The 23,055-nt window shown below is 32.8% G+C and overlaps 1 long non-coding RNA gene across 1 annotated transcript in view; it reads left to right on the top strand.

Annotated features, from left to right (window-relative positions):
* Positions 1-4,704: 4,704 nt before the first annotated feature.
* Positions 4,705-23,055, top strand: part of LOC131167357 (uncharacterized) — a 32,238-nt gene continuing 13,887 nt past the window's right edge. The window contains exons 1-4 of the long non-coding RNA XR_009140107.1: positions 4,705-5,163; positions 5,275-9,390; positions 9,590-9,814; positions 19,131-19,448. This is a non-coding gene — a long non-coding RNA (uncharacterized LOC131167357). The remainder of the gene's footprint in view (positions 5,164-5,274; positions 9,391-9,589; positions 9,815-19,130; positions 19,449-23,055) is intronic.

Genomic DNA, 23,055 nt, shown 5'->3' with positions numbered 1-23,055 from the left:
AAAAAATTCATGATTAATTCTCCTTCATAGAAATTACAAAGAAAAAAACATAATTACTTTTCCTTCTCAAAACAAATTACAAGAAATCCATGGTTTAAAAGTACAAAATATATATATAGTTATATTTTTTTTGTAATTAGTAGAAACTTGTGCAATGCATAAGAGTTTTAAATCAATATTTTCTTCTATTATTCATTTTTGTCCGTTCATTTTTATATTAAAAAGTAAAATATGTTAGCATGTAATAATTAATTTATTGAACACATCATTATTTTTTAAAATGAACTTTACTTTTTTCATATAAAATAAAAGGTGCAACATTATTATTTATCTACAATTTATAAAATTTATGGTTGGGCCAAATAAAATGTAGAACATATTTTAAATAATCACGTGATCAAATATTTTAATGTCTAAAAATTAAATAAATCTATTAATTTGTCTATGAAAAATTAGCTTAATAGTTTTATAACATTTACTATAAAATAAAAGATGAACTTTTTCAATGCATGACCAATGATATACTGAAACCACTAACTAAATTGGAACTTTAAACTCATTTATTTTGTTAAATAACTATATATATATATTGATGATCCGAAACTCCAACTTGGGCGAACCCTTTGAACCTTTGGAGGATGAAAACATTATCATCCGTCCATTGAGGCATCCCTAGTAATTCACCAGGAAAACTACAATTGGAGAATCGAATATGAGACCTTAGGGTTACCAAAGTCCAATTTCGTCCTTACCATTTGAGCAAACCTAACTAGACGTTAAATAACTATATTAACTGTGATTTTTTTTGTTGCACTTATAGAAAAGAAAATTAATCATAAATTTGTATTTATTTATAAGAGAAATTTATTCATAATTTACTTATATTATTTCGTGTATGAGTTGTCATTGCATGATTAGATTAATGTATGAATGATGTGATAAATTCAACCTTTACATATTCGACCTAGAAGGGTGATATTATTAATTATTATTTATTTATTTATTATTAAAAGTTGAACTCGGGGCACATAGGTGTTAATTGGAGAGGCGCCAACTTGTCCATTTAGGTGCCATGTGTGTTCGCCTCGTAGTGTTTTATATTTGTTTGTTTTATAATACAAAAGACAAATTATTGCCGACTACTTTCTTTGTTCTCTAGCATTGTGTGGTAAGCGTGATTATTGCCAAAAACAAAAAACAAAAAACAAAAAAAAAATGGCTACATATGCATGTGTGAGCTAGACACAATGCTTTGTTTATCAGTTTAGTAGGATTCTCTAAATACAAATTAATTATCCATCAAAAAATTAAGTCCTTTATGTTCCTTTTCGATTATTTCAATGTTGAAAAATTCGAGGCTTACCATTTTATTTTGTGTTTTCTCTTCAAGTGTTATATACGTGTTGTTTTTATGTAAATTGTGAACTTATTATTTGTACGCTGATAATTTATCAATTCTTTTCGACTTAGAATATAAAGTATTTTTTATTAAAATATTGTAGAAAGCAACAAAGTTTAGTGAAAATATGATGATGAACACCAAAATTTTGATTTGCTTTCGTGTAATTCATATTTGTTGTTAAATTTAAATACTAAATACAATTATAATGGGATTTTGATTTGCATTCCTTTTTTTCTAGTGTTTTTTTTGCTAATAGTTACTTCTAAATTTTTGTTCATAGATTATTTATAATAAATAGGTACAATGCATGGGGAAAGAATCCCATAAAAACAAATTACAATGAAATCGATTTTATCATTATTAATGCATTGAATATAGAGAATAAGGAAACTACTTTATGAACGATGAAAACAATGGACAACAGATGAAACAATAAATTCTAGGATTACATTCTTGGTTCATTGAATGTTCATTTTCAGTAATAGAATGATTATAATAGAATTATCTGATAGTTTAAAGGAAAAAGAAAGTATTATTACTATTAAACAGGCGCCAATAGAAATTTTTATGGTAAAACTTAAAAGACATTGACTTCCATGAAGGTTTGGTGCAAAGACAAATACCTCCTTAAAGTATCAAAAATTTCGCAGACCTTTCTTAAGATTTGATGAAAAGATATAGATTTTGCAAAAATCAAATGTTAAGACAGGATTGTATGATTTTAGAAACCTCAAGTTAAGTGTCTGTCTTTCTTTTTGTTAAAGCTGAGGGAGGTCATTGTCTTTTGAACAAAGGATGAACTATTCTCAAATTTCACCATAAGAATGTTTATTTCCATCGTGCTGCATTTTAGATTTATACTATAAACTTTTATATGAAAGATTTTACCTTAAAATGTTACATTATCTTCTCATTCTATTTAATTTTGTTCCTATGGAGAGACATTTTATGAACCAATCATAATTTAAGTGCATGCTTCTTAATCTTAGTTTTTTTTTTTTGCAATTTTAACATTATTTGTTTGCCACTACTAGGGTTGCAAATGAATCGAACCTCTTGTAAGCTACTCGGTGCTCGACTCAATAATAGCTCGTTCGAACTTGTTTATTAAGTTAAATGAGCCGAGCTCGAGCTCGTCAACTAAACGAACCGAGTTCAAGCTAGTTCATACTTGACTTGTTAGGCTTGCGAGCAAGCTCATTTACAGAACTTGTGAGTCGGCTCGTTTTAGAGTTCACAAGTCAACTCATTATTAGCTAGTTTAGTAAGTCGTGAACTAGCTCGATATTAAGCTCGTGAACAAACTCAATATAAATCACATTAAATATTTGATTTTAAATTGTTTACTTTAAAATATATATTTTCTCAAATTATATTTATTAATTATTAATTAATTTAATTTGTTAGTGGTTTGGTTTGTTTATTAGTTTGAAATGAGTTTAAGTTGAGCCAAGTTTGAGCTCAAGCTCGAGCTTGAGCTCAAACTTGGCTCATTTTATATGTGAAATGAGCTTTAGTCGAGTCGAACTCTAGTTATATATATGTTAAACGAGTCAAACTCAAATAGAAAATTTTAAGCTTAAGTTGTTCGAGCTCGCTTATAATAAACAAACTGAGCTCGAGCTTGCCAAAGCTTGGCTCGTCTCAACTCATCTACAACCTTAGCCTTTATCCACAATATAGAATAATTTTAATGATAATATTTATTTTTATTTTTTGAATTATTAATGCATTTAATGTAGTTAATTAAGGTAATTTGAAGAAAGCATACTACTTTTTTTTTTTTTTTTATTTTTAGATAACATCGAGTGTCCAAGCATATGCCCGACTAATCCCACGCTAGGAGTAGCTAGCTCATCACATTCCTGGATGTAAACGCGAATGTGTAGCATAGTGGTAGGTTTTGAACCCATGCCCTCACATCCCAAGATGCCAACACAAAGGCTGCTCTTGCCACTGCACCATATGCCCAGGGGCTAATGCATACTATTTAGGATAAGCTTTAGATATGCAAAAATATCATTTTGAAACCTACATACACTAGCAATGAATGTTGCGCTTGAAGAAATTTAAGAGCATTGATTTGACACTGTGCGAGCCACAAAAAAAAAAAAATAATTTTTGCTTCATTGGAAACACTTAATATTGTGCTATAAATAACCATTTATTTGGTGATTTTTAGGATAATTTTATCTTTTTCCACTATTATTATCCTCAAATTTGTAATGAATACAAAGGAAGCATAATGACGTTTGTGTTAAGGTTAATGGTTGTAATTCCTCTTGATGATCAATATTTTTGTTTATTATTTTTATTGAAGTAATCACATTTTTTAAAGGATAATTTGATAATTGCTATTTATATTTATTTGCGAATAGTTCTTTAAGAAAAGTTAATCATATTTCTTTTCTTTTTTTTTCAAGAATGCCGAAATTGAAGTAACATTATTTTTATTCTAACTACTATAAATAAGCATTTTTAGGACTTCCTATATAAAATCTAATTAGTTCAAGTTTTGAAAATGCTTTCAGGAACTTTAATATTGAGGTCGGCAAGTTATAATTGGACGAATGTTTTGAACAAGAGATCTCAATTGCTAGATTTCAAGTTTATTCATGAACAAAGAATATGATATTTTTTTTCTTTAGTTATCAAGTCAATAGACAATAGAGATCCCTAAACAAAATTACTCCAAAAAAAAAAAAGTTGAATGATTATCTTTTTAAAAAGGTTGTTTAAAGATTGTAATTCCTTTTAAAACAGATATATTTTTTTAGAACACGAACACCTAAATACAAATTTACGAATAAAACTCAGTATGAATGATTCATGACCTATGTGGACCTGAAAGACATTAAGCCTAATAACTGAGCTTATTTTTTGCATTTATTGAAAGCAATGGTTACGCCACTCGAAAGAAAAAAAGTCACAGAATATTAAAGTAAAAGAAATGTGATTGTAAATAATAAATAATGAAAAAATACCTAAAGTGGAGTATTAATTTTTAATTTATTTTTTTATTTAAAACTCATTTAAGCCTTTAGTGGGGTTGCCACCTTATTTTATTTTAAAAATAGAAAATAATTACAACAAGCACATCAATAAAAATTTATTCTTTTATTTTTTATATCTAGGCACAAACATACCTTAGGAGACAAATTGGACTGCACTTGACTAGAATCTTCTAGAACTGGTTACTTTATAAGGCTAGTGGGAAAACATGTAACCCATGGACTCAAGGGTTAGTATAAATAAAAACTCAAACTCTCATATTGATTCACTGATCAAAGTGAGCATTTGAAGTTTTGAAGCAAAAATTTTGAGTTCGAATTCAATCTTTTCTTCTCCTTCTCTTATTTAGATGTAATGAATGATTCGTTTTATCAACTGGTATCGTTTTCGCATTTGATTAAAGGAGAATTACAATTCTGACAAACAAGTCATCAATGGCGATTCTCCGAACAGAAGAACACAGCCTGTGTCAAAAGTAGCCATCTTTTTAAAAGAAGAGAGAAACGCGCACACACAGACACACAATTTTTTAGGGGTTGTTGGTTATTTTTTTGTCGGAAGTCGGTTTCCGTATGACTTGTTTGTCAGGGTTGTGATTCTCCCTTGGTAGCGTGGAAATGATAGCAGTCGATAAGAGGATTTTCATGCGTCTAGGTTTGAGAACGAGACGTTGAAATTGATCGGTGACAGCGACGGTGACCGCGACGGTTACGGCGATGGCGCGGTGACGGCGAGATCTTTCCCCGGGTGTAAGTTTTGAAATAGCAACCCTAGGGTTAGGGTTTGTTTTTGGTTTTTTTTATTTATTGATTTGTGAATTTATTCCTAACTTTTTTTCTTGTTGATATCGCGGGATTCAGAGATTTGAAGAGTCGGGAGTATCTGAATCGCTGGCATTGAGCCGATTCGTATTTTCGTGCACTCCAGCATGCTCAGTAAGAGATTTGATGGAGAAGTTTATCGCATGCTGTTCAGATCATGCTGCCAGGAAAAAAAGAAAAAAAAGGAAGCCGTAGTTTTTACTCTGGTTATCGAGGAATTGCTTTCATCAACGTGTTCTTTTTTTCTTCTTCTGCCAATGCATTTAGCCTGGCGTGCATGGTAAGCGATTTAACGCAGGATTTGTAGTTGTTTTGCATGAGATGGAAGAAATTACATCAAAGAGTAACGGATTTTTATCCATAAAAAATGGTTGATGAGCTTCTGCGACAAAAAATTTAGTCAAGGAGAATGGTTGTGAAGCTGGGGTAATGCGATAACCTGGAAGTGTTGATATAGTGGTTGCAAACAGTGTTGAGGTGATGTTGAAGCAGAATTCGGACATTTGAACAAAAGAAATGTGATTTTAAAAGACGGTACGAGTGATTTTTAGAACAGGATCCGTCGATGTTTATACAACTTCATTGAATGTTGAAGTGCTGATATAAGCATTTTTTTTTAGAGCAGGATCATCTAAATACAAAATTATGTGTGAAACTCAGTATGAAAGATTCACAACTCGTGGAGTAAAATAGATCAGTCTAATGACGGGAGCTTATTTTTTAGCAGTTATAAAGAATAATAATTAGAGAAAAAAAAATGGTGTTGGATATTAAACCAAAAGAAATGCGATTTGAAACAATCAATAGTGAAAAAAAAAAAAAAATTTTGGCTATGATGGAGTATTAATTTTTAATTTGTTTTTTTTTTCATTTGGAATCATTTAGGGCTTTTGTGGAGCTGCTACCTTATTTTATATTTAAAAATAAAAATAAATATAATATCCACATCAATAAAATTTAACTTTTTTTTTTTTTTTTTCTATTTTCTAAACAAAAACACACCTAGGAGACAAGTCGGATGCACTTGACTAGAATCTTGTAGAACCAATTACTTTATGGGGTTAGTGGAGAACATGTAACAATGGAACCACAAGGGTTAGTATGAAACTCAAAAGTGATCCCCTAATGAAATTGAGCATTTGGGAGCACAAAAATTTTGGATTGAATCGTTCTCTTTTGCCTCTTTCTCCTACTTAGTTTGTTTTATCGATTGCTATCACACAAACAAACCTAGGAGACAAATTGGATGCATTTGGCTAGAATCTTCTAGAATTGGTTACTTTATAGGGTTAGTGAAGAACATGTATACTATGGATTCCCAAGGGTTAGTACCAAATTCAAATTAATCCACTAATGAAATTGAGCTTTTGGGACCACAAAAATTTTGGATTGAATTGACCTCTTTTCTCATTCTCATAGCTTGTTTTATTGATTGGTATTGCACAAACACATTGCATAGGAGACAAATTGGATGCACTTGACTAGAAATTTTGGATTGAATCAATCTCTTCTCTCTTTCTCCTACTTAGTTCATTTTATATCGACAAGTATTGTTTTTGCCGTTGATTAAAGGAGAATTACAATTTTGACGAACAGGTCATCATGGTGCTTTCTCCTAACATAAACAAAAAAAACTCAAGTAGGCTCAAAGTAGCCACTTTTCAAAATGAAGAAGAAGCACACGCACAGACACACAAGCTTTTAGGATTGTTTGTTATTTTTATCGGAAGTGAGTGTCCATATGACACATTTGTCAAGGTTGTGATTCTCCTTTGTTAGTGTAAAAATGACAGCATTCAATATAATGATCTTCATGTGTCTCGGTTTGACAAAGAAACATTTGAATTGATTGGTGACGGCTATGGTGACAGTGAGCTCTCTCTCCGGTTGTAAGATTTGAAATAGCAACCCTAAGGTTAGTATTTAGGGTTTTTATTTTTTATTTTTTTTGTTTGGTTTGTGACTGTTATTCCTAATTGTTTGTTGATGTCATGAGATTGAGAGATCTGATGAGTTGGGAGTTTGTGAATCGTGGGCTTGTGAGCTGATTCATGCACCCCCAGCATTTGCAGTAAGAGATTTAATGGAGAAATTTATTGCATGCAGTTCGGATCTGATCTTTATGGTGCTGTATAGGAAGCTGTAGATTTTAATGTTGTTACTGAGGAATTGTTTCATTATATATATATATATATATATATATATATTCTGTCGATACATTTAGCAGGGTTGCATGGTTAGTGATTTAACACAGTCTTTGTAGTTCTTTTGCATGAACATAAAAGAAAATACATCAAAGAATAATGGATTTTTACCTATAGAAAAAGGTTGATGAGCTTTTGCGACAAAAAAATTTAGTCAAGGAGAATGGGTGTGGAGCTGGGATAATAGCTATAACCTATAACGTTAAGGAAGTATTGATATATAGCAGAAATGTGATTATAAAGAATAATACAAGTGATTTTAGAACAGGATCAGTTAATGGTGATGCAAATTCAGTGAATGTTGAAGTATTGATATAAACATTATTTTTCTATAACAAGATCATCTAAATACAAATTTATGTGTGAAACTCAGTATGAAGGATTCACGACTCATGTGGCTTAAAACAGATCAGGTCTATACTCTATAACATGAGTTTATTTTTTGTGGTTATTAAAAGTAATAGTTAGAGAAAAAACAAATAACTTTGGATATTAAGGCAAATGAAATGTGATTTTTTACATGATCAATAATTAAAAAAAAAATTGTCTACGGTGGAGTATTAATTTTTTAATTTTTTTTTTCATTTTAATCTCATTTGGGGCATTAGTGGAGCTGCAACCATGTTTTTATATTAAAATTTTAAAATAATTATAATATGTGCATCAATACAATTTTAACTTTTTATTTTCTATTTGCCAAACTCAAACACACATAGGAAACAAAATGGATGCACTTGACTAGAATCTTCTAGAATTGGTTAATTTATTGGGTTAGTGAAGAACATCTCTATGGACTCCTAGGGGTTTGTATAAAACTCAAAGTGATCTACTAATGAAATTGAGCATTTGGTGCACAAAAATTTTGGATTGAATTGATCTCTTTCATCTCTTTCTCCCACTTTGTTCTTTTTGTCGACTGGTATGACACAAACACACCTAGGACTCAAATTGGATGCACTTGACTATAATGTTCAAGAACTGGTTACTTTATAGGGTTAATGGAGAACATGTATACCATGGACTCCTAAGGGTTATTATAAAACTCAAAAGTGATCCTCTAATGAAATTGAGCATTTGGGGGCACAAAAATTTTTGGAGTGAATCAATCTTTTCCATCTTTTACTCCTTCTTAGTTCATATTTTTTTATTAGTGTTGCACAAACACACCAAGGAGACAAATTGGATGCACTTGACTAGAATTTTCTAGAACTGGTTAATTTATTAGGGTTAGTGGAGAACATGTATGCCATGGACTCCCTAGGGTTAGCATAAAACTCAAAGTGATCGTCAAATGAAATTGGGCATTTGGGAGCGCAAAAATCTTGAATTGAATTGTTCTCTTTCTTTTACTTAGTTTGCTTTATCAACTGGTATTGTTTTTGCATTTGACTAAAGGAGAATTACAATTTTGACAAACAGGTCATCTCTGCATCTTCTCTGAACAAAAAGTGTTATCATCAAAATGCGACAATTAGGATCATGTAGCCACTAAGGCTAACAAAAAGAACTCAAGCAGGCTCACTGTAGTCATTTTTTAAAAAGAATAAAAAAAACGAGATATACACAAGCTTTTAGCGGGGTTTGTTATTTTTTGTTGGAAGTTGGTGTCCTTATGACTTGTTTGTCAGGGTTGTGATTCTTCTTTGATAGTGTGGACATAATAGCAGTTGATAAGAGGATTTCTTCATGTGTCTTGGTTTGAGAATGAGACATTTGAACTGATCAGCAACGGGGACAGCGACAATGACGGCGAACTCTCTCTTCAGTTGTAAGATTTGAAATAGCAACCCTAGGGTTAGGGTTTTAAATTTTTTTGTTATTTTGTTTTTTTTGCTTTATTTGTGACTGTTATTCCTAATTGTTTGTTGATATCATGAGATTGAGAGATTTGATGAGTCGGAAGTTTCTGAGTCGCTGGCATCGAGCTGATTTGTGCTTTCCAGCACGGACGGTAAGAAATTTAATTGGGAAGTTTATTGCATTCTGTTCAGATCTGATCTTTATCATGTGGTAAAAGAAGTTGTAGTTTTTATTATTGAGGAATTACTTTCATCAAAAGATTTTTTTCTTCCTTTTATGTCGATGCATTTAGCCGTGCATACATGGTAAGCAATTTAACACAGGCTTTGGAGTTCTTTTGCATGAAGTAGAAGAAACTACACCAAAGAATAATGGATTTTTACCCATGGAAAAAGATTGACGAGCTTCTGCGACAAAAATTTAGTCAAGTAGAATGGTTGTGAAGCCGGGATAATAGCCATCACCTATAACGTTTGGAACTGTTGATAGAGCAGTTGCAAACAATGTTGAGGTGATGTTTTAACAGAATTCAGACGATATGTACAAAAGAAATGTGATTATAAAGCATAATACAGGTGATTTTGAAACAGGACCAGTCGATTTTGATACAAATACAGTGAATGTTAAGTGTTGATATGAACATTATCTTTTTAGAACAAGATCATCTAATTGCAAATTTATGTACAACATTCCATATGAAAGATTCACAAGTTGTGTGGCCTAAACACTGTGGGTCTAATAACCTGAGCTTATTGTTTGCAGTTATAAAAAATCAGAGGAAAAATTCCTTGGGATACTAAAGCGAAAGAAATGTGATTTTAAGCTGTCAATTGTGAAAAGAAAAAAAAAATTATGTCTATGGTGGAGTGAATTTTTTTTCCATTTTAAATTTATTTAGATTTTTTGTGGGGCTGCCACTATTTTAGTATCTTATTTCAGAAATAAATAAATAATTACAGCATGTATATCAATAAATTTTAACTTTTTATTTTCTATATGCCAAACACACCCTAAGAGACAAATTGGTCTCACTTGACTAGAATCTTCTAGAACTAGTTACTGATAAGAGGATTTTTCATGCCTCTAGTTTTGAGAACGACACGTTTGAATTGATTTGTGACAGCGGTGCGTAAATGATATTTGACGAATGAAGCTTTATTAGGAAGTGATTTTGGAGTGGATGTGGAGTCCTTATGGAAATTTGTAGCTGTAGGCATGCATAGTAAAGGTGCAGGAGGCTTGCATAAGATCTCATCTTGCTGTTTTCTAGAGAGGCATTTTGAATGTTGCAGATATAATCTGGAGGTGTGCTACACAATAGATATGGAGGAAGGTTTCTCGGTTTCTTTTTGGAGTGATTGTTGGTGAGGTCCTCATCCTTCCAGTCCCCTCTCATATTTGGTTTGCCTACCAACTAGGAGGCAAGGTCGATGATATACTACTATGCTAGTGAGGGAGAACTGGAGAAGTCAATTAATTATTGAAATCCTACTTCTTATATGATTATGATTCTTAACTAAGAGAAGAAGAGGAGGTTGTGAGGCTTATCCAATGCTTTATGCTGTTGTAATAGTGCCAAATTGAAGCAACAAGATGTTATGATCCGTAAATTGAAGCTCTAGGGAGTTTTTTTGGTCAGGTTTTTTTATATGGATTTGGTTGAGAAAGGTAATATTATTTTTTTGGTGTGGGAGCTTTAATGCCTCAAGTAGACTAGTTTGCTAATATATTCTATCTGGACTATTATTGCCGTTATTATTATCATTATTATTATTATTATTATTATTCTTATTATTATTATTATTATTTTTTGAAATTTTTTGTAATAAAATAAAAATTAAGGTCCCGGTCTGACATTTGTGTGTCTAAAACAGCATTTGAGAAGTGTTTGAAATTAGAACCATATTTTAAAATAGTTCAGAGATGAGCTACGTTCTTGGTTTGTAAACATTGGGTTTGCTGCAATGGGATACGAGTGCAAATAATGGGAAGATTGTTCTAATAAAGAAAGAAAAACTAGAAGCCAAATTGGACGGCCTTAGAATGCAGATGATTTGACACTATAATTTTACTTCTATACTAGCATGCCGTGGTTTGGGAAATTATCATTGACCTAAAATTAGTTCTGGAAGAAATTTCGACAATTAAATTCTTCCTAAAGTGAGATAGGTTCAAAATTAATTTCTACCTCCAAAAATGTGATTTCTAATTAACCAAGGGGTTGATGCCTGATGGCTATTCAAAAATTAACTCTAAATCATAAAATCACTTTAAATTGAAAGCTATGTTGAAAAGACATGTGTGAGCTGAGTAAATTATTTTGTTTAGTAATTATGACAGGAAATTTTGGGGGTTGTGTGTAAATTGAATAGAGATGGGGTGGATGGAGATTAGGTGAAATTTCTTATTTGAAAAATTGTTACTGCAAAGAGAATATTATTAATATTGTGAAACGATAGGGTTTAAATGGGATGGTGAGAAGGCATATTGCAAGGAATGAAGTTTGCAAATGGAAGGCAGATATTATACATTTTAAAGAATCTAAATTTATTTTGTCAATAAGGCTATTATTGGTGGTATTTAAGATTCTTTTGGTGTGGAGTGGATTTTTTGTTAAGCTAAAGGCACCATGGGGGAGTTTTATTTTCTAATGATGAGTAAAGATGTCGTTGATTAGGTTGATGATTAATGAATAATGACTAATATCCAGTTTCATGTTTTTTAAAAAATCGACCTGATAATTGTGAATATATTTTCTGTTTTGGCAGTCTATGGGACAAATGGCTATGCATGTTATTGTTGACATTTAATTGGTCATGTGCCTGGGAATCCTATGCCCCTTCCAATGATTCGAGTTACCAAAAAATAAGATGGTTATATTTTATGGGCATACTAGGCTCCTAGAAATCCTCAAATGCCCACCATGTTCGATTACCTGAATGAACGAAACGTGAGCCTCAAGTATTCCCAACTAACATTACTAGAAATTCTCTAAAATTTTGTGAACTAAATGACTGGTTATTATCTTCCTCTATGACACTCATCTCAGATATTTGAGAACGAATCATAATTTACTACTTACAATAGATGCTTTAATGGTCTTGTAATTCAGAAGAGTCCCGATTATCTAGGGTGAATGTTTTTTTGGTGACATTTAATTGGAAGATCATTATCTAAAGGTCTAACAAATAGCCTACTGAGAATTTTATCAGATCATTGTCCTATATTATTGGATGGAGAAGGTAGTAGCCAATGTGAGGGCCCTTTTTGGTTTGATAATATAATGGCTGAAAGAAGCAGCTTCAAAGATCTCATGAGAAAATTTTGGGGATCATCTCAAAGGTAGGGTGATCCTAGTTATACACTTGCGAATAAGCTGAAGGAGAGTAACAAATCTGAAAGATGGAAGATCTTGTCTGATTTGAACATAGGAAAGAAAGTCATTCCAGGAATGTTATCTGAGCTTGATCAAAAGTAAGTGGAGATTGGGCTGCGGGAACATACAATTTGCAGAATGAATGGAAAATCTTATTTGAATACTGTTATAAAAAAATGATACTTCATTGAGAAAAAATCAAAGGAGATCCGGCTGAAATTTGGACATGAACCAGTTGAGGCTGATATGAAGCAAAGGGGGTTGTCCTCGGGATTGTTTTATATTTTCTGGACCAGTGACCAACCCTGTAAAGCCACTGGCTGGTCGAACCAGTTGGACCGGTGAATCAAACTGGTGGTTGGATTGGTGATATTAAGGTTTTATATATATAGAATGATGAAAATGATGACGATGATGTGATGATTGTTACTATCAAAAGCAAAACAAGTATTAAAAAATAACGAGAGAGGATTTGATTAATTCATAAATATGGAGGAAGAGAGAAAGGGGGTTTGATTCAATTTAGAATTAATTTAAGGTAAAAGAGTTCAAAATTTGACTAGATCTATAAAATTTGATCAAATTTAGAATTTGATTATATTTCTATATATGGTTGTCAAATACCAATTTGAGATGATGTGAATCAAAGGAGGCTAACACAGGAACAGAAGGTTAAGTCCTCAGAAATGGAAAGCAATTTGCAGAGTAAATGTAAATGTTAATTTGCATCCTGTATTGGAAAAGGAAAATATTTTGCTGGGACAAAAATCGAAGGAGAGATTTGGCTGAAATCTGGTACAGACACAATTTTCTCTGCAAGATGGCTTCAGCTCACGGGAAATGATATTTATAGAATATCTGTTAGCAATTTGTTTTATGAAGATGAAGGTAAGATGAAGAAAGCCATAATGGAGTTGCATAGCATTTTTTATTCGATTTTTGGAGTTCTGGTGAAGTTAAAATGACAACTTAAAAGGTTGAACGATCATGGAGGGAGTGGTTGGAAATATCATTAATGGAAGCGAGGTTGTTTAGGCCAATTGATAATTGAATAAATCATCTGGTGCAAACAGATTTACTTTGGTCTTTTTCATCAACTTTGGAATGTATTTAAAAACGAAGTTATGGTGGTAATTAATGAATTCTGTCTTTAAGGAAGAACTTGAGAAAGGCCGGTAGTTTCAACTCTTAGTTCCAAAGTCTAAAGGTCCATACTCTTATTAGCAGTGTTTAGAAGATTGTCCAAGGTTCTGACAGCTATGCATAAGTGCATTATTGAATGTTTAATGTCTGATAATCAACACTTATTAAGGGGAAGGCAGAATTCTGATGCATTGTACTTTGCCATATATATTATATATATATATATATATATATAGATATATTTAATGTAAACTAGACACTAGGAAGTCATAGAAGATGTTCGCTTTTATTATTTTATTTTATTTTTCGAATTATTTGTTGGAGTTGATTGGCTTAGGATGTAATGTGAAGGAGTTGTTTCCAATAGCTCTATAGATCTTGTATGGTGCATTATTTTTATTACTCAAGTTTTGGATGCAAAATAGAAATGTAAGTGGGATTATATCCTGTTTACTTCTTAGGCAATGTCGTGATAATGAGATATTTTGTATGAATTTGAAATGAGGAGCTAGAAACCTAATATAGTTGAGAGGAATTTGTTGCATTTTGAAGCAGTATTGTGTCTTAGGTGCATCTGGCCAACAGTGAACAAATACCTGCTGGGAATTTACAGAATGTAGATTAGCTGGCTAATATATTTGGTTGGGCAACATACATTAGATTCCCAGTGGGGAGCTGAATCAAATGTTGTTTGTTTTGGGATTCTGTGATAGAGATAACTGGCATGGGGATCTCAATTTTTTAGAGCTAAATTTTTGTAGAGAAGTAGATTAAGTTTGGTAAAAGTTTTTTGAACAGCGTAATTATTTATTTTTACATCACATGACAATTCCTGAATCTAATAGGTTGTGATTAAAAAGTTTAGAAGGGAATTTTTTTTATAAGGCAATGGTGATTTGACAGTACTGTGGGATTGAACATGGGGGGTTAAGCATAAAATCCTCATATTTGATGAATGAAGCTTTATTAGGAAGTGATTTTGGTGGGTTTTGGAGCTTTGGAGTGGATGTGGAGTCCTTATGGAAATTTGTAGCTGTAGGCATGCATAATAAAGGTGAAGGAGGCTGGAATTTGTTGTATAAGATCTCATCTTGTCGTTTTCTATGGAGGCATTTTGAATTTTGCAGATATAATCTAGAGGATGCTACACAATAAAGATAGAGGAAAGTTCATTGATTTCTTTTTGGAATGATTGTTGGTGTGGTCCTCATCCTTCCCAGTCCCCTCTCGTATTTGGTCTGCCTACCGATTAGGAGGCAAGTTCGATGACATACTACTATACTAGTAAGGGAGAAGTCAATTAATTATCGAGATCCTACTTCTTATGTGCTAATGATTCTTAACTGAGAGAAGAAGATGGGGCTATGTGGCCTCTCCAATGCTTTATGCTGTTGTGATGGTGCCAAATTGAAGCAACAAGATCTTTTCAGCTAGCTCTTCTTATATGGAGTTGGTTGACAAATGTAATATTATTTTTTTGGCGTGGTAGCTTGAATGCCTTGGATAGATTGGTTTGTTAACGAATATGTTCCATCTGGACCATCATTGCCGTTATTTTTTATTTGAAAGTTTGTGGTAATAAAATAAAAATTCTGATCCCAGTCTGACATTTGTGTGTATAAAACAGCATTTAAGAAGTGTTTGAAATTGGAACTATATAAACATTATTTTTTTAGAACAGGATAATCTAAAATGAAAGATTCACGACTTTTGGCCTAAAACAGATAGGTCTAATTGTGATGCCCCGATTTTCGTACAATTTAAAAAAAAGAAGAAGAAGTAATAACAAATAAATTTTCACTCGTCATTAACAACATTCATAAATCGGCCACGTCAACAATCCTACTGCCATTCATAAAACCCGACCCACATTGGGTGCCGGGTGAAAAGTCAATCTATTTATATAACCTAACAGCGGAAGATAATACATATTTAACAACCAGAATACAATACTTAGAGTATCAACATACATACAAATATATACACTACCATCCCATACTCAAAAACAATTCAACTCTAGGGGAATTACACCTCCCCTAGTCCAAAACTCACCCTGTGTGTCAGGGTCTCAGCTCCCTAAGGTCTCGGCGCTCTATCGTCTAGCGTATCTCTGTTCCTTGAAAAATTTAGATAATTTGGGTGAGATACATCTCAATAAGAAGGAATAAATTATTTACAGTGTGTAGCCATATGAGTTCAGTTATAATACACTTTACTTTTCAAATCAACATTTCATCTAAGAAAAATACACTGATAAATATATTTTCATAATCATATAGATATACAACACAAGCTTTTATAAGCTTTAAAACCATTTCTCAAATTTAATTATTTCCAACACATATTTACCTGCGAAGTTTCTAAGAATAGGGAAGATTACCCGCCCATACAGGTAGCTTCCCTCTGCCCTAACATGTTATGCAGCCAGGTATGACCACATCTGATACCTATCAGGGCACTCACCTTACTTAGTAAGCCCTCAGGCAGAGAGTTTCACTTTACCTTAATTATTTATATTATTAACTCACACAGTTCCATTTCTCAATTTTATCAATCTTTATTTCTCAATTACCATTATTTCTTCCATTTCTCATTTTAGCCAATTTAATCATTCTTTCACTTTCCATTTCCATTTCACTATCCAGCTCATGAGTATCCTTGGTACCTTGTACCAACATCGCGTCTGTAACTCATGGCTATCCTAAGGATCTTTCTTTTCACGCCATGCTTCCCCACATGGTCAAGGTTGTGCGGTCCAAAGGTTGGATCTAACCACAGTTGGTTGACCTGGTTAGATCAAATAGCATATCACATATTGCGTCTGTAGTACGACTGGCTGGCTTATAGACTTGATCTGGACTCGGGGGGCCCAACAACCCTACAAAATGGCATAGTCGACTATCACTCCACACGCTCCAGGAGTCCGTGTGGTTGCACCACATCAGTAGCAATGGTACCGTACTCAATATCACAACCCATCATTAGGGTTTCCATAGCCATCCATCATGGTTCACTACCACATACCCGCAATCATTATGCAATATTGATATTTCATCAATCACATTTCAATTTCATATTGCAGTATTCATATTTTCCATTTTCATATTTTCATATCAATATACATCATTAATCTCATACAAGTATATCTCAATTCATCTCAATATAAATGTTCTCATCATTTTCTGTGCACATTTCATCATCTCATAATAATATATATCGTGTTTCACGAATTTCAACATTTCTCAAAATACCAATTTCAATAATTCGCAAAATTTCATTTTTCATGCAAAACATTTCTACTCACATATTAATATCATATTTCATTATTTTCCACTAATCACATCAATAATTCTCATTTCAATATTTTCTCAGAAATTACTCATCGTTATATTTCACATTTTTCAATACACGTCATATGCCACATAGTTTTCATCTAATATTCATAATATATTAATTTCACACTCCAAAATACCACAATTTAATATTACTCAAATGCCACACAATTTATCTAATATTTATATCATAATAATTTTCAGACAAAATACCATATGCTCATTTCACTTATTAATTTAAACAGTAATTCTAAAAATACTGCTATAATTTATTCCCCTTACCTGACTTACTGAGAGGCTCGTTAGGACCCAAATCCTACGCCCTTGGCACCCGAAATTCAAATCCTGCAATTTGCATTTTTCCCAGATTAATTAACTCATTTTCCCAAAATAATATCCAACTAACCTTTCCTAGGCTCCGTATACTCCAAATTAACATTTAAACTATTATTTAACAACCTCACTTAATTTTCTGAATTATGTCTGCAGGTCCCAAAATTACATCCGCGGCGCTCACCCGAACCCTAAATTTTGAAAATCCAACTTCAACCTCAGATACTCAACATTCTAGTATTTCTAAATCAACCTTAATTAATTAAAAATAAGCCCCTTAATAACCCCCATATCCTAAATTTGGGGTTATGCCCACGACGACTCCACGAGAAATTTGTTCCACTAGACTTATAAAGAATTATCCTTAAATTCTCGTGGTGGTGTCCGATTGTCAATTGAACTTATAATTTGCAAGAAATGAGGTAAAAAGGGAGATTTGACTTACTTTAGGAGATACGTTTACGCCGCTCCTACCACCAATTTGCTTCGATAGAAATGACGACAGCGGAGAATGGAGTCCAGCGGTGTCTTCCGATTTTCGATCAGGCGAGAATCCGTCACGGAACTGAGGAGAAGGGGAGAGAGAATGAGAGGAGAGGAAGAGAAATTCAGAGAGAGAGAGAGAGGGGCATGCAATTTAGAAAGAAGCTTCAAGTGAATGATAATAATAATAATAATAAATTAATATTAATAATAATATATTTATTACTAAAAAAAAAAATTAATTATTATTATTTTTAAATTTTAATTAATTAATTAATTAATATTATTATTTTTGGAATCACCTCACTAATCTTGTATAGTCATTTTTGGGGTTATTACGCTAATAACCGGAGCTTACCTTTTGCGGTTATAAAAAATAATAGTAAGAGAAAAAAATGTTGTTGGATATTAAAGCAAAAGAAACATGATTTTAAATGATCAGTAGTGTAAAAAATTGTCCATGATGGAGTGTTAATTTTTTTAATTTTTTTTTAATTTAAACTCATTCAGGGATTTAGTGGAGCTGCTACCTTATTTTATATTGAAAAATAAAAATAATAATATTCACATAAATAAAATTTTAACTTTTTATTTTCTATTTGCCAAACACAAACACACCTAGGGGACAAATTGGATGCACTTGACTAGAATCTTATAGAACCGATTACATAATGGGGCTAGTGGAGATCACTTATACCATGGACCCCCAAGGGTTAGCAAAATTCTAAAGTGATCACCTAATGAAATTGAGGATTTGGTAGCACAATAAATTTGGTTTTAATCAATCTCTTCTGTTTCTTTCTCCTACTTAGTTCGTTTTGTCGATTGGTGTCACACAAACACACCTAGGAAACAAATTTGATGCACTTGACTAGAATCTTCTAGAATTGATTACTTTATAGGCTTAGTGGAGAACATGTATACCATGGACTCCCAAGGGTTAGTGCAACACTCACAGTGAACCACTAATGAAATTGAGTATTTGGGACCACAAAAATTTTGGACTGAACCGATATCATTTGTCTCTTTGTCTTAGCTCGTTTTATTGATTGTATCACACAAATACATGACACACCTAGGAGACAAATTGGATGCACTTGACTAGAAATTTTGGATTGAATTCATCTGTTCTTTCTCTTTCTCATACTTAGTCTTAGTTCATTTTATATCAGTGGGTATCATTTTTGCAATTGACTAAAGGAGAATTACAATTCTTACAAACAGGTCATCCATGGCGTCCTCTCCTAACAAAAAGAACTCAGGCAGGCTCAAAGAATCCATATTTAAACCGAAGAAAAAGCACACTCACAGACACACAAGCTTTTAGGGTTGTTTGTTATTTTTTTGTCGGAATTTAGTGCCCATTTGACTCGTTTGTCAGAGTTGTGATTCTCCTTTGATAGCATGGAAATGATAGCAGTCAATATGAGGACTTTCATGCGTCTTGGTTTGAGGAGGGATTTGAATTGATTGGCGATGATGATGGCGGTGGCGATGGTGAGCTCTCTCTCCAGTTGTAAGAGTTGAAATCGCAACCCTAAGGTCAGGATTTTAGCATTTTTTATTTATTTTTTATTTTTTATTTGTGACTGTTATTCCTAAGATATCATGAGATTGAGAGATTTGATGAGTTGAGAGTTTCTTAATCGTGGGCTTGAGTTGGTTTGTGCACCCCAGCATGTGCAGTAGGAGTTTTAATGGGGAAATTTATTGCATGCAGTTTAGAGCTGATCTTTATGTTGCTTTATAGGAAGCCGTAGATTTTACTATTGTTATTGAGGAATTGCTTTCATCAGCATATTTTTTCTTTTCTTTTCTTTTCTTTTCCTGTCAATACTTTTAGCTGTGCTTGCATGTTAAGTGATTTAACACAGGGTTTGTTGTTCTTTTACATGAACATAGAAGAAAACACATCGAAGAATAATGGATTTTACCCATAGAAAAAGGTTGATGAGGCGATGAGCTTTTGCGATAAAAAAAATTTAGTCGAGGAGAATGGCTGTGGAGCTGGGATAATAGCTATAACCTGTTATGCTAAGTGTTTATATATAGTGGAAATGTGATTATAAAAAATAATACGAGTGATAGAAGAACAGGATCAGTGGATGTTGATACAAATCTAGTGAATGTTGAAGTGTTGATATAAACATTTTTTTTTTAGTGATAGGATCATTTATTTACAAATTTATGTATGAAGTTCAGTATGAAAGATTCACGACTCATGTGGCCTAAAGCAGATCAGGTCTAATAACCTGAGCAGTTATAAAAGATAATAGTTAGATAAGAAGATGTTGTTGGATATTAAAGCAAAAGGGATGTGATTTTACACGATCAATAATGAAAAAAAAAAAAAAAAATGGTCTAGGGTAGAGTAATTTTCGTTCTTTTTTTCAATTTTAATCTCATTTAGGGCATTAATGGAGCTGCAACTTTATTTTTATATTAAAATTTTAAAATAATTATAATATGCACATCAATAAAATTTTAACTTTTTATTTTCTATTTGCCAAACATGAACACACCTAGGAAACAAACTGGATGCACTTGATTAGAATCTTCTAGAATTGGTTACTTTATAGGGTTAGTGAAGAACTTGTATACGGACTCCCAGGGGTTAGTATAGAACATTAGAACTCAGTGATCCGCTGATGAAATTGAGCATTTGGGGCACAAAAATTTTGGATTGAATCAATCTCTTCTGTCTCTTTCTCCTCCTTAGTTTGTTTTATCGACTGGTATCCACTTAAGCACACTAGGATACAAATTGGATGCACTTGACCATAATCTTCTAGAACTGGTTACTTTATAGGGTTAGTGGAGAACATGTATACCATGGACTCCCTAGGGTTAGTATAAGTGATCAGCTAATGAAATTGAGCATTTGGGAGCACACAAATTTTGGAGTAAATTGATCTCTTCTATTTCTTTCTCCTACTTAGTTCGTTCTTTCTCCTACTTAGTTCGTTTTTTCAACTGGAATCGTGCAAGCACACCAAGGAGAAAAATAGGATGCACTTGACTAGAATCTTATAGAACTGATTCCTTTATTAGGGTTAGTGGAGAACATATATACCATGGACTCCCAAGGGTTAGTATAAAACTCAATGTGATCCGCAAATGAAATTGAGCATTAGGGAGCACAAAAATTTTAGATTGAATCGTTCTCTGTCTCTTTCTTTTTAGTTCATTTATCAACCGGTATCATTTTTGCATTTGATTAAAGGAGCATTACAATTTTGACAAACAGTTCATCCTTGCATCCTCTCTGAACAAAAAGAACTTAAACAGGCTCATTGAAGCCTTTTTTTAAAACGAGTAAAAAGCACCGATGCATACACAAAAGCTTTCAGTGGGTTTGTTATTTTTTGTTGGAATTTGGTGTCCGTTAGACTTGTTTGTCCGGGCTGATAAGAGGATGTTTTCATGCATCTTGGTTTGGGAACAAGACATTTGAGTTGATTGGTGACAGTGATGGTGACGGCGAGCTCTCTCTTCAGTTGTAAGATTTGAAATAGCAACCCTAGGGTTAGGCTTTTAGGTTGTTTTTTTGGGCTTGATTTGTGACTGCTATTCCTAATTGTTTGATGATATCATGAGATTTGATAAGTGAGGATTTTCTGAATTACGGGCATCGACTGATTCGTGCACCCCAGCATGGGCGGCAAGAGATTTAATTGGGAAGTTTATTGCATTCTGTTCAGATCTGATCTTTACCACGTGATAAAAGTTGTAGTTTTTACTCTTGCTATTGAGGAATTGCTTTCATCAGCAGATCTTTTTCTTTCTTTTTATGTCAATGCATTTAGCTGTGCATACATGGTAAGCAATTTATCGCAAGCTTTGTAGTTCTTTTGCATGAACATAGAAGAAACTACACCAAAGAATAATGGATTTTTACCCATGGAAAAAAGATTGACAAGCTTCTGTGACAAAAATTTAATCAAGGATAATGGGTGTGAATCTGGGATAATAGCTATAACCCATAACGTTTGAAACTGTTGATAGAGCAGTAGCAAACAATGTTGAGGTGATGTTTTAACAGAATTCAGATGATATGTACAAAAGAAATGTGATTATAAAGCATATTACAGGCTATTTTAAAACAATCAATGTTGATACAAATACAGTGAATGTTAAAGTGTTGATATAAACATCATCTTATTAGAACAGGATCATCTAAAGGCAAATTGATGTACAACACTTGGCATGAAAGATTCACAGGTAATGTGGCCTAAATGCAGTGGGCCTAATAACCTGAGCTTATTGTTTGCAGTTATAAAAAATAATAATTAGAGAAAAAATTCCTTGGTATACTAAGGCAAAAGAAATGTGATTTTAAACAGTCAATGTGAAAAAAAATTATGTCTATGGTGGAGTATTAATTTTTTTCATTTTAATTTATTTAGAGATTTTGTGGAGCTGCCACCCTATTTTAGTATTTTATATCAAAAAAATAAAAAGAATTACAACATGTATCAATAAAAGTTTTACTTTTTATTTCCTATATGCCAAACATAAACACACCCCAAGAGACAAATTGGACTCACTTGACTAGAATCTTCTAGAATTGGTTACTTTATAGGGTTAATGGAAAACATGCATATCATGTACTCCCAAGGTTTAGTATAAAACTCAAAACTCACGAAGTGAACACTGATCCAATTGAGCATTTGGGAGCAAAAATTTTGGATCGAATTTGATCTCTTCCATCTCTTTCTCCTACTTAGGTGCGATGAACAGTTCGTTTTATCAGTTGGTATCATTTTGACATCTGATTAAAGGAGAATTACAATGATGAAAAACAGGCAGTCCATGGTGTTTTTCCCTGGACAGAAAGAACACAAGCAGGCTCAAAGTAGCCATCTTTTAAAAAAAGAAAAAGTGCACATACAGACGCTCAAACTTTTAGGGTTGTTTGTTATTTTTGTCAGTAGTTAGTTCTGTATGACTCGTTTGTTAGGGTTGTGGTTCTCTTTTGGTTGCGTGGAAATGATACCAGCCGATAAGAGGATTTTTTCATACCTCTAGGTTTTAGAACACGTTTGAATTGATTGATGATGGCAACCGCACTCAAATAATATTTGACGAATAAAGCTTTATTAGGAAGTGATTTTGGTGGTTTGGAGCTTTGAAGTGGATGCGGAGTCCT

Source organism: Malania oleifera, chromosome 11 (assembly GCF_029873635.1).
Source record: "Malania oleifera isolate guangnan ecotype guangnan chromosome 11, ASM2987363v1, whole genome shotgun sequence".
Lineage (NCBI taxonomy): Eukaryota > Viridiplantae > Streptophyta > Magnoliopsida > Santalales > Ximeniaceae > Malania > Malania oleifera.
This window is presented reverse-complemented; position numbering and strand designations above follow the sequence as displayed.